We start from the raw sequence: 13402 nt of genomic DNA on the forward strand, positions 1-13402 counted from the left end.
TGGCCTGGCATAAACAAAGACTGTCAGCAGTGGTATAGAGCATGTTTGCAATTCCAACGAGCCAAAATTCACAAACATACCCATGCTCCAGCTGCTGAATTCAAAGTTCCCAATCAACGTTTCAAGCACCTTAATATCGATATCGTTGGACCTTTACCATCTTGCAAAGGTTTTAGGTACCCGCTTACCATCATCGATAGATTCACTCGGTGTGTCGAAGCTGTACCTTTGGAAAACCAAACTGCAGAGTCAGTCGCAAATGCGCTCCTCGCGACTTGGATTTCGAGATTTGGAATTCCAGAGAAGATAACATCTGATCAAGGTCGACAATTTCACAGCCAACTCTTCAGATCCTTGAGCAAATACCTAGGCTTCAAGGCTAACAGCACCACGGCTCATCATCCACAATCTAATGGTTTAATAGAACGGCAACATCGAACCTTGAAAAACAGCCTAAAATCCCACCTGCAAAAGTCAAATTCTTGGACTGACGGGCTACCTTTGATTCTTCTTGGCATTCGATCCACCATTAAGGAGGATTTGCATTGTTCTTCTGGTGAACTTGTGTACCGTTCACCAATCTGTTTGCCTGGAGGACTTTTCAGTTATGTCCCTACTGTTACGCATTCAGATTTTATACAAAAATTGCAAAGTCACATCCAAAACCTAAAACCAACACCAACAACCAGCCATGACAAAAAACCAATTTTCGTGCACAAGGACTTAGCAAATTGTTCACACGTATTCATCTATAATAACATAATTTCATCTTCTCTTCAACCACCCTATCTCGGACCATATTAATTTCAAAAACGTTTTGAGAAATTTTTCGATGTGGAAGTTTCAGGTAAAATAAAAAGGATATCGATAGATAGACCATGTTTCAGCCTCAAGAATGTAACAACAACAAATCTCCCGACACCTGAAGCTGATAACTCCAAAATCTCACCTCCACTTCCTGGAGACAATGATTCTTCCCAAGATATTCATCCTAGAAATACAAACGCTGGACGAAGGGTGAGATTTCCTGCATACATGAAAGATTACGAGGTATAACGCTATCACTGGGAAGGGGATGTGTGGCGACATCATTCGCGTTAATGAAGCGCCATCTGTGAAACTTCTCGCATGCAATTTTCTTTTCGCCAGAATGGCAACACGAAGCAAGATAGAAGAAAAAGAACGATGACTGATTTTTTGTCTGTGTGATTCTATATCTACAAAATGCAAATAAATATTAATCTTATTGGAGTAAGAGCAATGTTTAACATTTCCTATGTTCAAGACATCCACATACATCATTCATTCAAGGTATGCAGACTTGGTTTGTAGCTGGCCTTGTATAACCAAAATAAATTTTAAAAAAAATAACAAAATAACAAACTAATATTAAAAAAATAAATATAAAAAGAAAAATCTGAAAGGTTTCGGATTTTATATTACTCCCAAAAGGGTGTTTTTTTTAAACGTTTTGTGTGTTACCTTTATTTATTAAATATCATGCTCTTCGCACTTACCGTGAAATTGAATTCAACAGCAATATCGCAAAATAATTTTAAAAGTGAGCTTATCTTTAGAATTTCCGATACACAGTCTCGCGCACTGCAGTTGATTATTCTTTTCGTACAATGTTATTTTTCTCCCTTTGAAATCGTTGAGTTTGTTAATCATAAATTCGTTAAAGTGTTAGAAAATTTGAAATCAATAATAAAGCAATTCCAACGTTGAAATTTTGTATATAGGACTACTATAACATGCAGATGTGCACCTCGTATTTTGGTTGCAGTCGGCCGCGCCAAACGTATATAAATATATTTATATATATATATATGTATATATAAATATAACGTATATATATATATATATAAATATACGTATATATTATATACATATAACGTATATATATATACAAATATACGTATAATACGTATATATTATATACGTATATTTATATACGTATATATAAATTTATATACGTATATATATATATAAATATATATATATATATATATCCACTCTGTTACCTGGCTCAGTGATCTCAGTTTCTTTACTCTTATATGTTTGTAAATTGTACATTTTTTGCTTTAAAAATGATTGAATTATGTTGTTCTTATCTTCCGGTTAAGGTTTTTATGCCTGTAGTAAATCTGTATGCAATATTTTTAGAATTATCAACAATTTGAAAGTTGTTTAAGTGCCGCTAAGCCTAATAATTTTTTTGATGACGGCCATTGCTTGTTTACATTTGAAACAGCAAAGCAGTGGATTAGTTGCCAATCTATAGAAACGTAGCTTCGCAACAACAAAGATAACGCCTTCATTTATTATTGCGAATTAAATCATGCTTAATCCTTTCTGGAATTTTTTCGAGGAAATAAGATTTACTTCGTAATTTTTAATACAGATATTTTGAGTTTTTATGTATTTTTGCCTTGTCGCGAAGTGAGAACTGAATTAATTGAATTAGAAATACTCAATCGTCTGTGAAAAACTGTTTCTTTTTTGTTTTGTTTGCTTAATTTCGTTTATACATCGTTCTAGCTTTATTACAGAATTTGAACAGAACATGTGGCAACGATCAGATAATTCTTTAAATGATATAAATTTTGTGCATTCTGAGTTATAATATGAACGAAATATAATATTAAGTGAACCTAGCGCCAGAGTGTCGCTATGGTAAACAAATAGAGTGAATTTTAAAGAATTAATTTATTCTATTGTAGTTTATGCGCTGTCGGCGCAGTAGATTTAATTCAATCCAATAAGTTTAAACGAAATGCAAGAAAAAAATGCGTATAATTTAATATTCCGTACAAGGAAGTCATGTGGTGTACACATCAGAATTTTTAATAGAGTTGTTGAGACATTAGGTTTTTTGTCGGAGGGGGGGGGGAAGTAGGCAAGATGAAAAACGAGCAATCGCCTTCGCCGGGAATCGAACCACGGACTTCTGGAATACCGGCCCAGCGTGCAGAACTACTACACCACGAAAGCACGCTAGGAAGGCCGGAGAAATACCTTATACAGTATTTCTCGATAATTTCAAAGACGTCATGTCTGATTTTTTAGAGAAACGCGAAAAAAAAATTTTAATGGAGATTCAAAATTTGCTCCGTTTCTAATTTTACATTTTTAAAACTTATTTAAAACTTAGAATCGAAAATTTGCATATATATATTTTAAACAACTATAGGATAATTTCAAGGTTTTATTTTAAAGTGGAGAGCCGAGCACGTGCATCATTTACCCCCCCCCCCCGACGATAAAATTAAGCTAGGACAAGTATTCCTAATATGAATCTCAATAAAGTGTTACTCTACTTGGCGGTATTGAATTAGTACTTGATTTATGACTTGCCTTAGCGATTTATTTAATAATTTATCTGATAATTTTTCATAATTGCTTGCGCTAACTTTTATTTTATAAACATCATAAAATAATGAATTTAAAATCCCTCTCATATATCTAAATGTTACAAAACTCTATTTATTTCACAGAATTATAAAACCGTTGTTTAATAGTATATTTAAAATTCATTCGCGAATTCAATTGCATTACCTTTAAGATTTCGAAATATATAATCTTTCCATTAAAATGTTATTTTTGTTTTGTTTAATTACTGTCATAATATTTAATTTCGAGTTAACAAATTAACTAACAACTCAGAATCCTTCAGCATGCTTTGTTACAATAGTGATTGTAATTTAAAAGAAAGCACTTTTATTTTTAAAGAAAATGTAATAAATCGTTATTGAAGAGTTTATTTCATCAACAAATAACGTTGCATAGAACGAGGCAATGTTTCCAACCGTTCCCATGATGAGAAAATTATAATGACATTTGTTCCATTGTGAAGGTATTCGTACATCAAAGTAAGGAAGTTTCGACATCGGGTTTTTTTTTAACGCAATAACAGACGTTTGCCACCATTTTCTTTTATTTAAAGATTTACAAACCATTCATACATTTAACATTTCTGGTTTTTCCAACTTGCGAAAACTAATTGCACTATCTGCATAGAAATATGTCTAAGAAACACTTGTTTTAATAATTTTTTTGAAATATCTTTTGAAATACAAAAAATACTTTACACGTATTTAATTTTTGTTCTTGTAAAATAAAATTTAAATTACAAATGAAATCAAGTTCCTGTGAAATTTCAGAGTTTTACGGTAAAAATTCAATAAAAATTGTTTTTCTAATATTTAATGCTTCTCGGAAGTAAATTACATTATAGATAACTGCATTTTATTTAGAATATTCCATTTTAATTTAAATTTAAAAACTTAAAAGAGCATCTTACATTAAATTTTGGAAAATTTGAGCACCACCATAAATTAGGTATAAGTGCAGGGCCACCTATTATTTAAACTAAGTGAGTTAGTAATGGCCCCTTACACTATCTATCCAGATTAAAAACGCCATCCTCGAGCCCACGGTGCCGTTCTGGTGCCAAGGTACCACTGTTGTCTGGTGCAACCGACATCATAAACTCTGCCACCTCTAGCGATGTCATCGGTTGTCCGTCATATCTTGTGTTCGAACCTACGGTATTGTTGAAATATTTACGGTAGATCATTTACATTCAGTGGTTATGTAACTGTTGCACGATTTTGATTATACCACAGCAAACTTGATCATATTGAACATTTGTTCTGTACAGCTTCGTACAGATCATTGGATATTTTATGATTTTGAACATTAAAACATATAGATAGTAGTTCATACAATTTATTCCCATGTATATGATATTTATTCAATGGTTACAGTGTGATTACATTAAGACTTAATTCATATTATTTACATACAATGATTACCATATGATACCGCTATTTCTTAAATACTGACGTTTTTTGGACAGGTGGAGCGTGTTATTTGTGAATCAGCATTCTATTATTGAACATTCTACCGGCCTGGACGCGGAGTTCATGCATTGTTCACTTGCGCAGTGTACACACGCAGTGATTGAAACAGGAATACACTGATCCTTCATTATGTGCACACAATTCTTACAGCAGTGTTGCACTGCTGTCTAAACATAAGCATTTTTGTTTTTCATGTATGCAGTGCATACATGCAGTTGTTACAACAGGATTGCAGTGAGGTTGGAATTATATATTTTATATACGCAGTGGTAGTATCATGATAACACTAATGCTTAGAGCCAAAATGCTTTAAAAATAATTTTCTTCATGTCAAATGTAGCAGACAGAAAGCTAGTGATTTCGTTCGGTTGGATTATTCGCGAGTGGAGCTATATGAAAGTTTTCCATATCTGCAGTGTCAGCACAAGTAAATTTTTGTCTTTATAAAATCCTCCAGAAAAGTTACAACATTTTTTTAAATCAAGAGCAGCTGATCTTCGAAATATGTAGGTTTGACCTGCTTGGTCGGTTTAAAGTACTTTGTTTTTCCACTACATATACTGAAAAATATTTTGAATATTTTTAATAATTTGAAAAACTATTAAACTAATCACATAACCTAAAATATAAAAGATTTTAAAATATTGGGTGTCTTTAAATATATAAAAGTTATTTAAATATTAATCTAGTTATTATTTATCATAAAAATAAATACAAGTATATTGCAAAGAATCAAAGTTTGCCAAAATATTAACGCACAACCTTTCGTAAACTTCATATGATGCCACCGCCTCTGAGAGAAATGCAAATAATTTTAAAATACATTTTTTTTCCTGAATAAAATGAATTGTAATACATGTTACACTCTTCGGATATCTTTTAGCTACCAGTAAGCCCTGCAATGATCTTTTGTAAGGTTTTAAACGCCCTATGATGCTGATCATCTGCACCTGAACAGTTTACAGTTCAGTAAAATGAACATTAAAATAAAACGTGATCTCTCTCTGTTTCCTATAATTTTTCACCATTTAAGTGCCCATAAACTTTAAACAATATTATAAATCCCAGAATCTGGAGCTGACCCTTAAATACGAAAAGGATTAGCATGGGTGTTTCTTTATTACACTATGAGACTATATAACTCATTTTACAAAGCTCCGTCAAGAAAATAATTACAGTTTGAGTATTAAAATAGATTCGCAATTTGTTTTTATTTGTATTTTATTACAGAAAATTCTACACATCATAAATTACTTTTCGACATATTCGCAATGCCAATAAAGGCAATAAAAGCAATCTTAGCACTAATTGTAACATAGCCGCCTTGTAGGATTCTGCCGCTTGCGACCTGAACCAGTTCATAAAGTTTACCTTGATCACATCATCACTTGCAAAGTTATGGCCGGCATAGAAATTTCTTAAGATGAGGAAGCAAATGGTAGTCGAGTGGAGCTAGGTCCGGACTAAGGAAGGAGAGAAAATTATTCTCAGCGATAATATGAATCAAGCAGCTTCGTCGTTATGCGTGTGGTATTGCGTTCGCGCGTTGTCATGCAACAACACAATACCAGAAATCAGTAGTCCACGCCCTTTTGTTCTGCATCGCGCGCCGTAACTTCGTATCTGTCTCCCAATAAGCTGTAGCATTTACTTTTGTGCCTCGTTTATCCAGTCCACTAACAAAATTCCTTGCCAGTCCCAAAACGTTGTGCACGTGACTTTTCCTTCAGGAAACTTTTTTGGACTTCGGGGAACCAGCATGCCGCCATTCTAGTGACTATCATTTCGTTTCAGTTGTCTGGTGGCAAAACCATGCTTGTGATAATCCTTTTCAAAAAATCATTTCCTTCTGTCGCATAGCGCTGCAAAACTCCAAGGCTGCTCCCGTGCATTTCCATTTTTGAACGTCCGTTAATGTTTTTGGTACCCATTACAAACACAATTTTTTAACGCAAATGTTTAGTCACATTTAATGTAATAAAGATCGTGATATGTTTTGAAATTGCAATGATAAATCAAAAATCGTGAATCGCGCACCAGTTCTTCGGTAATCTAAAACAGGCGTCCACTGCGTTCTTCGTCGCGGTGCTGTGGTGAAGCAATCTCTTCAAAAAAAGTGATTTACAGTGGAGTAGCTCAGGGCAGTGTTTTAGGACGGAAGCTTTTTACAATATTCATAAATGATATGCCTCTACCTTTTCATTCTAATATTCTCAAATATGCCGACGACAGTCATCCTCACCAGTTCACGAAGTCCAAATAATGCTTTAGAGAAACTTCAGCTCCAAGTCAACATTATTAACAAATTTTGTCAAGACTGGAAAATCAAACTAAATAATGATAAATGCTTCGTAGTTCATTTCCGCAGATACAGGAAAAATATCACAGTGAATGTAAATATCCGACTCAATGACCAAGATATTCCTGTTGCCAACTCTTATAAATACTTAGGTGTCTATATTAACAAAATCCTAAATTTCAAAGATCATATTCAATATCTTACAAATAAAACTAACGTTGCTTTCATTGCTCTCTACTCATTAATTGGAAGAAACTCTTAAGTTAAACCTCCGTACCAAGAAAAATATCTACATCTCACTTATTCCTCCAATAATCCTCTATGCAGTTCCAGCCTGGGCTACTTTCCGAAAAATAGACAGACAAAAATTAAACGTTCTTCAAAACAAAATCTTACGTAGTATAATGAACGCAAAAGTTCTGCAACCTGGTTCGTGCGAAATTCTCAAATTCATAAAGGCCTGGATATCAACCCAATTCACGACCAAATCCTAATTTCCACACACAACTTCTTTGAAGATATGAGAAATTCTCCCTATGAAACTATTAAATCGCTTACAGACTATGAGCCTACTATTGAGCACGTAGTGAAAAGACCTCGAACGATCCACCACAATTCTAAATGGTGGTACTGTATATATTGTACAAAATTTTTATTTTTCTATTACTCCTCCGTAACTATTCAAGAAAGATTAACTTTGCAAAGTTAGGACTTTATTTTTCATCAATTAGATGAATTCTTCGTTTTACTACTTAATTAACAAGATTTTTACTTTTCCTTTTTAATTTTTACTAATTCGTATCGTGTGTTTTAAAATCAAAGTTCGTGGTCAACACCAAGTGCTTACTCTCGCCTCATTAGCCCTAGTGACCCACATGACCTCATTTTCGCCTTTTACAGTTTTCTATTTATTTAATGATTATATCGCAAGTTTAGAAGATTTTCAAGTGTTTCAAAAGACATAGGACTCTTAATTTCACAGATAGATGTTGCTTTTACTATATTCGAACTTTATTTATTTCCAAAAACTACAAAAAACTTCATTTTTCGAACTCTGACTCCTGGACCAATCTTAATACCGGAAGCTGATCACGTGTTTTTGCTCTTCTAGACTCACCCAGAAGGCTTTCATTTCGCCTTGCTGAGCACTTTGAAGCTCAATTTAAACCTAACACAAGTCCCTGTGACTTTGTCTATGATGTCAGGTACTGTGTAAAAGAATGGCTTGACGCTCCTAAAATGGATGCTAGTATAGAGCTCATTTCACCCAACGAAGTGAATGATATCATTAAAACGTTACGTAACAGAAAGGACCCTGGCTTCAATGAAATCAACAATGGTGCTATTAAATGATTATCTCCTGGAATAATTTCAAGACTCACTGGAATTATTAACGCACGCCTGTATAACACTTACTTTCCGAGACGATGGAAGGCCGCAAAAATTATCGTCTTACCTAAGCCAGGCAAGGATCTGAAGAAACCCGAGGGATATAGGCCGACCAGCTTGCTTCCCGGTTTGGGGGAAAATTCTAGAAAGAATTATACTTAATAGGCTTCAACCTCACATGAATAAACTTCCAGTGGAACAATTTGGATTCCGTAAGTCACTTTCAATTACCAAGCAGTTAGTCAGATTAAACGTGTTTATTGGTGGTGCCCTTCACAATCGACAGAATGTTTGTTGCCTTACTCATGCTAGACGTGGCGAAAGCCTTCGACCTCGTTTGGCATGAGGGGCTAATTTTCAAGCTTATCAGCTTAAACTTCAGTAATACTCATTCTACACTCGTTTCTTAAAGGACGCAGATTTTTTATCAACATTGGGAAAGACTCTTCCGAGAGTAAAATGATTCATGCTGTCGTTCCCCAGGGATCTATTTTAGGACCCATTATCTATCTTTTCTACGTGGCTGACATACCGAAGATCAGCACGGACCATAATTTTTTCCTGGGCTGCTACGCCGACGACACAGCAATTGCTGTAAAGTCGGCTAGTCAAGATCTTGCAGTTGACAAACTCCAGAACTTCATGCCGCACCTTGAGCATTGGTGCACAAAGTGGAGAGTGGCAATTAACGCTGATAAATCTGAACTGTTAATTATCAAAAGAAAAAACCCCAGAACTCTTCTAGCTAGCAAACTAAAGCTTTTCAACACGGAAGTTCCTTTAGTTGCAAAAGCACTTGGAACTGAAAACTTCAAATGGACTGAGCACATAAAGTATGTAAGAGGGAAAACTCTAGGAGTCATTCAAAGGTTGACACCTCTGTTGGATGCAAACTCGAAATTGGACTTACGCGGTAAAAGGCACATTTACATTGCCATTATTAGGCCGATTTTTGCTTACGCGTCGCCTGAATAGGCTTCAGCCAGGTAAAGAGATCTTCAGAAACTGCAGATCACCCAAAATAAGCTTCTGAGGACTATGACTAATGCATACTACCTGGTTTCAAATAATACACTTCACAAGGACCTAAAAATCGAGACGGTTGAAGAGTACCTGCATAAGATGAAAGATAACTTTTTCAAAAATGCGAGAAACTGCGAACACTTCAAGAAGCTCAATGTTTTAAACTACGTTGTTCTCACGGAAGACTCTGATATTAGACCACTCGCAGCCCACCTCATCCGTGACGCTAATTTCCCTACTTAATTTTATCTTGTACTTTCAGCTACTGCAATTTTTGTTCTCAATTTGTATCGCATCTTATTTTTATTTTTTGTGCTATGTAAAATTTTTGTATCGCATTTGATATTTAACTGTACATAATTTCTCACCGCTCTGTCTGATCTTTTTTCACTTGTTCGCTTTTTAGCCTTGTCTTGGCCTGGGATGCACGGTCACCCCCTTTCTCTCTCGCCTTTGACTTTTAATTTACCCGCTCGGACTCTACTACTGCCATGTGCCCTCTGGGCCTTTTATCGTGAGCCGGAAACGTCGCGCTTCTTGTACGGCAATACTTATACGGATACGGATTTCATTTCCCCTCTCGCCGCCATTGATATAATCCCCCATGATATGCCATGATATGCAATTTAGCAAAACTTATTTTGTGAGTTCTCTCATTCATTGATCTCGCCTTCGGTCGCGGTGTATTTTTAAATACACCTCTTAAATTTTTAACTTTATGCCCTATGGTATAATGATAATATACTTGTAAGAGTTCCTAGTAGCTAAAGCCAGCAGTAAAGATATGATCCATGATCCAAGAATCCTCGTCGCGCACATTTTCTTTTCCTTAGGTAAACATCCTGACCCTATTTCCCATCATACCTTCACTCATCGCGTTCTCACCTAAGTTTCACTTACTTAAGACAAGAACATTTCTCCTATTCCAAAACTTGATAACGGCTCTTATTTCACAGCTGGAAAGCCGATCGACCGTTTTAAACATCATTATCGATAAACAATAATTTCAAACCTTAACGTAAACATATAAAATGGCTGGTCTAATTCGTTCTGAATTTTAACTATGTAACTATACATACGTAAACTTGTCGAATTTTTTTTATTATCTGTTTCATAGTTTGTAAAACTTTAGTGAATTTTTGATTAAAAAAACTCCACGATTTCAAAGCGAGCAATTGCAACAATGTACGAACAAAAAACATTTTTATCTCCAGCGGGCAAGATTGTGTATTGGAAATTCTCAAAGATATCCTCTTTTTAAATATTTTTTTATATTGCTGTTGAATTGAATTTTGTGTGATTTAAGTGCGAAGAACACGATATTTAATAAATAACATACTAAATGTTAAAAACGCCATTTTGTGCGTAATATAAAATCTAAAGGCTTTCAAATATTTTTGTTTGTCTTTTTTTTTTATTTGTTTGTTTTTGTTATAGGCAGATCTTAACAATTTTCGATGTTGAAATTACAATTACAATTTACAATTTAGAAATTATAATTTTTATTCTGTACCGTGCTCTAATTTATGGTTTCAAAGAAAATATTAGCGTTGAACATTGAAGCTTAAAGCTAAAATAACTTTACTCTTTTACAAGTAATAACCCAAAAAACAGAAAAAAGTTAGGATTTATGACAATGGAATAATGAGTAACGTAATTAAGAGGAAACCATGAAACATATGCTGGTTTTCTTTTTAAAAAAATAAACAACTGAACTGAAAAAAATAATTTAAGAGGAAAATATAAAGCAGACATTGAATTTCTTTGACAAAATAAACCTTTCAACACTAAAAGTAATTGCATACATTGTTTGAAATGCTGATTCCTTTAAATTTCGTTAACGAAATTTGTAGGAAAGTTTTGACATTAATATGCATATTAAACTATCAGTATTTAAAATTAGTATTTCTGTTGACTGAACAGCAATTAAAATTAGCATGCGTATTAAGTAAACAGCATTTAAAACGTGTAAACATAATATAGCATTTTATTATTTTCATTATGTGAGAGGTGTGTGGAGACTAAAAATCAATGAAATCTAGCCTTATGGGACAAATCAGAGGTTTTGGTTTGGTTTAGCTTGGTTATGGTAAAGCACTCGTGGACTATCTGCCACGAGATAGTGGAGGGATGTCTTCGTGAAGGACTTTCTGAGAAAAACTGTCTTGTATACACGTTCACATAGGTAAAATCACGAAAACACCCAGGACTAAAGATAGAGAGAAAGTAAACAAGTTTTTTATAGTTTCTGTAGTTTAAAAACGTTTTTTGCTAAGTCATAAGAATACCATTTTAATTTCACCAGAGCACTTTTAAAATTTTTCATTTAAATTTGGTCGAAAAAATATGGAGAAAACGTGTTTAATTTTAAATAATTCCAGCATATATTTTATATTTAATTTTTAATAAAATCAAAATGATAATCTATTGGTTGCAAAGCAATAATAATTTATTGCACTTTTGTTCACATAGATGCATTGTATAATTCTTTAATAATGCTTCATCTGCAGTTGTACGTATACAAATATTTATATAAATATGTACATGAAAAATACATTTTTTAATAATCAGTTCTTAAATGGATATATGTTACTCAAAATAATACTTACTTTAATAAATCAGAATAAACCAAACCAAACCTCTGGTTGGTCCTATAAGGCTAGCTTGTATGTATGTCTGAAGAAATTGTAACACAGAATTATTCGATCTATAAAGGAGACACTTTTAAAAACTATTTCTTTATTTTAAATATATGAAACAATATTCCAGTGTAATATGAGCCACCTGTTAACCAATACAGATTTGTATCAATTAGTACTAGGAAAATACAAAGCTGATCCAGAAAGTAAATACCATTTGCGCGTATCTCCTGCGCATCTGGCAATTCACAAGTTTACGCCTCCTCGGGACTCAAACTCTGGACCTCTCCAATATGAGTGTCATCATCATCGATCATGTCATCATGGATCCTCATCGCCACGAAGGCTTGCTGAAATGAGGGAGAAAATAACTTAGATATTCCCCCTTTCAAAGAGCCCCGCATAGGGATCTGGAGGCATAGGGAGAGGACTCAATAGCCAAATCCTGGTGGTGACGCCATCAACTTCTTTAGTTCCGGCGCCGCCCGTAGAATAATTTAGAATTTTTCAATGTCAGGAAACTGAAGAAATCCTCAATGCCATTGTTGGCACTCGAACCCTGGACCTTTCGATTATGTGCCGAGAGTGCTTCCAGTTACACCAGGAAAGCATGCGGAAAGGAAGGAGAAAATATCTTACATACTCCCCTACTTTAGGAGAAAATATCAAGGGCGACTGGAGATGAGGGAGCACAATCGCTAAATCCCGGTGGTGGCGAACCATCGTCTGCCACCTTTCTTAGTTCGGGTGTCACTTGAAGAATAATTTAGAATTTTTTCAATATCAGGAAACTGAAGAAATCTGCAGTGCCCTCGCCGAGACTCGAACCCTGGATCTCTCGAATACGTATCGAGTGTGCTTCCAATTACACAACGAAGGCATGCGGAAAGGAGGGAGAAAATACCTTAAATAAGTCAAATAAGAGTAACAATAACTAATTTATAAATTTAAAGGAACATAATTGATTTATTATTTACTTGTGTAATTATAAATTTTATATACAAATGTATTTACAAGCGGCACTTGATCACAAGCACTAACGCATGTGTAACCAAGGCTCTGTCTGGAGCATAGGGCAAAAACCTCTTATGAAGGCCCGTTCTCCTCTAATTCATTTCGCTATATCAATGATGTCAATTAGATCAAGTATTTCGTGAAATAACCTAATAATTCAATATTATTTTTTT

The 13402-nt window shown here is 34.3% G+C and overlaps 1 protein-coding gene across 3 annotated transcripts in view; it reads right to left on the reverse strand.

Moving 5' to 3' along the window:
• Positions 1-13402, reverse strand: part of LOC118191705 (uncharacterized) — a 199305-nt gene that overhangs the window by 145205 nt on the left and 40698 nt on the right. The gene's annotated exons all lie outside the window — the stretch shown is intronic.

Source organism: Stegodyphus dumicola, chromosome 1 (assembly GCF_044657685.1).
Source record: "Stegodyphus dumicola isolate Sdum_Otavi_A_Nest chromosome 1, ASM4465768v1".
NCBI classification, from domain to species: Eukaryota; Metazoa; Arthropoda; class Arachnida; order Araneae; family Eresidae; genus Stegodyphus; species Stegodyphus dumicola.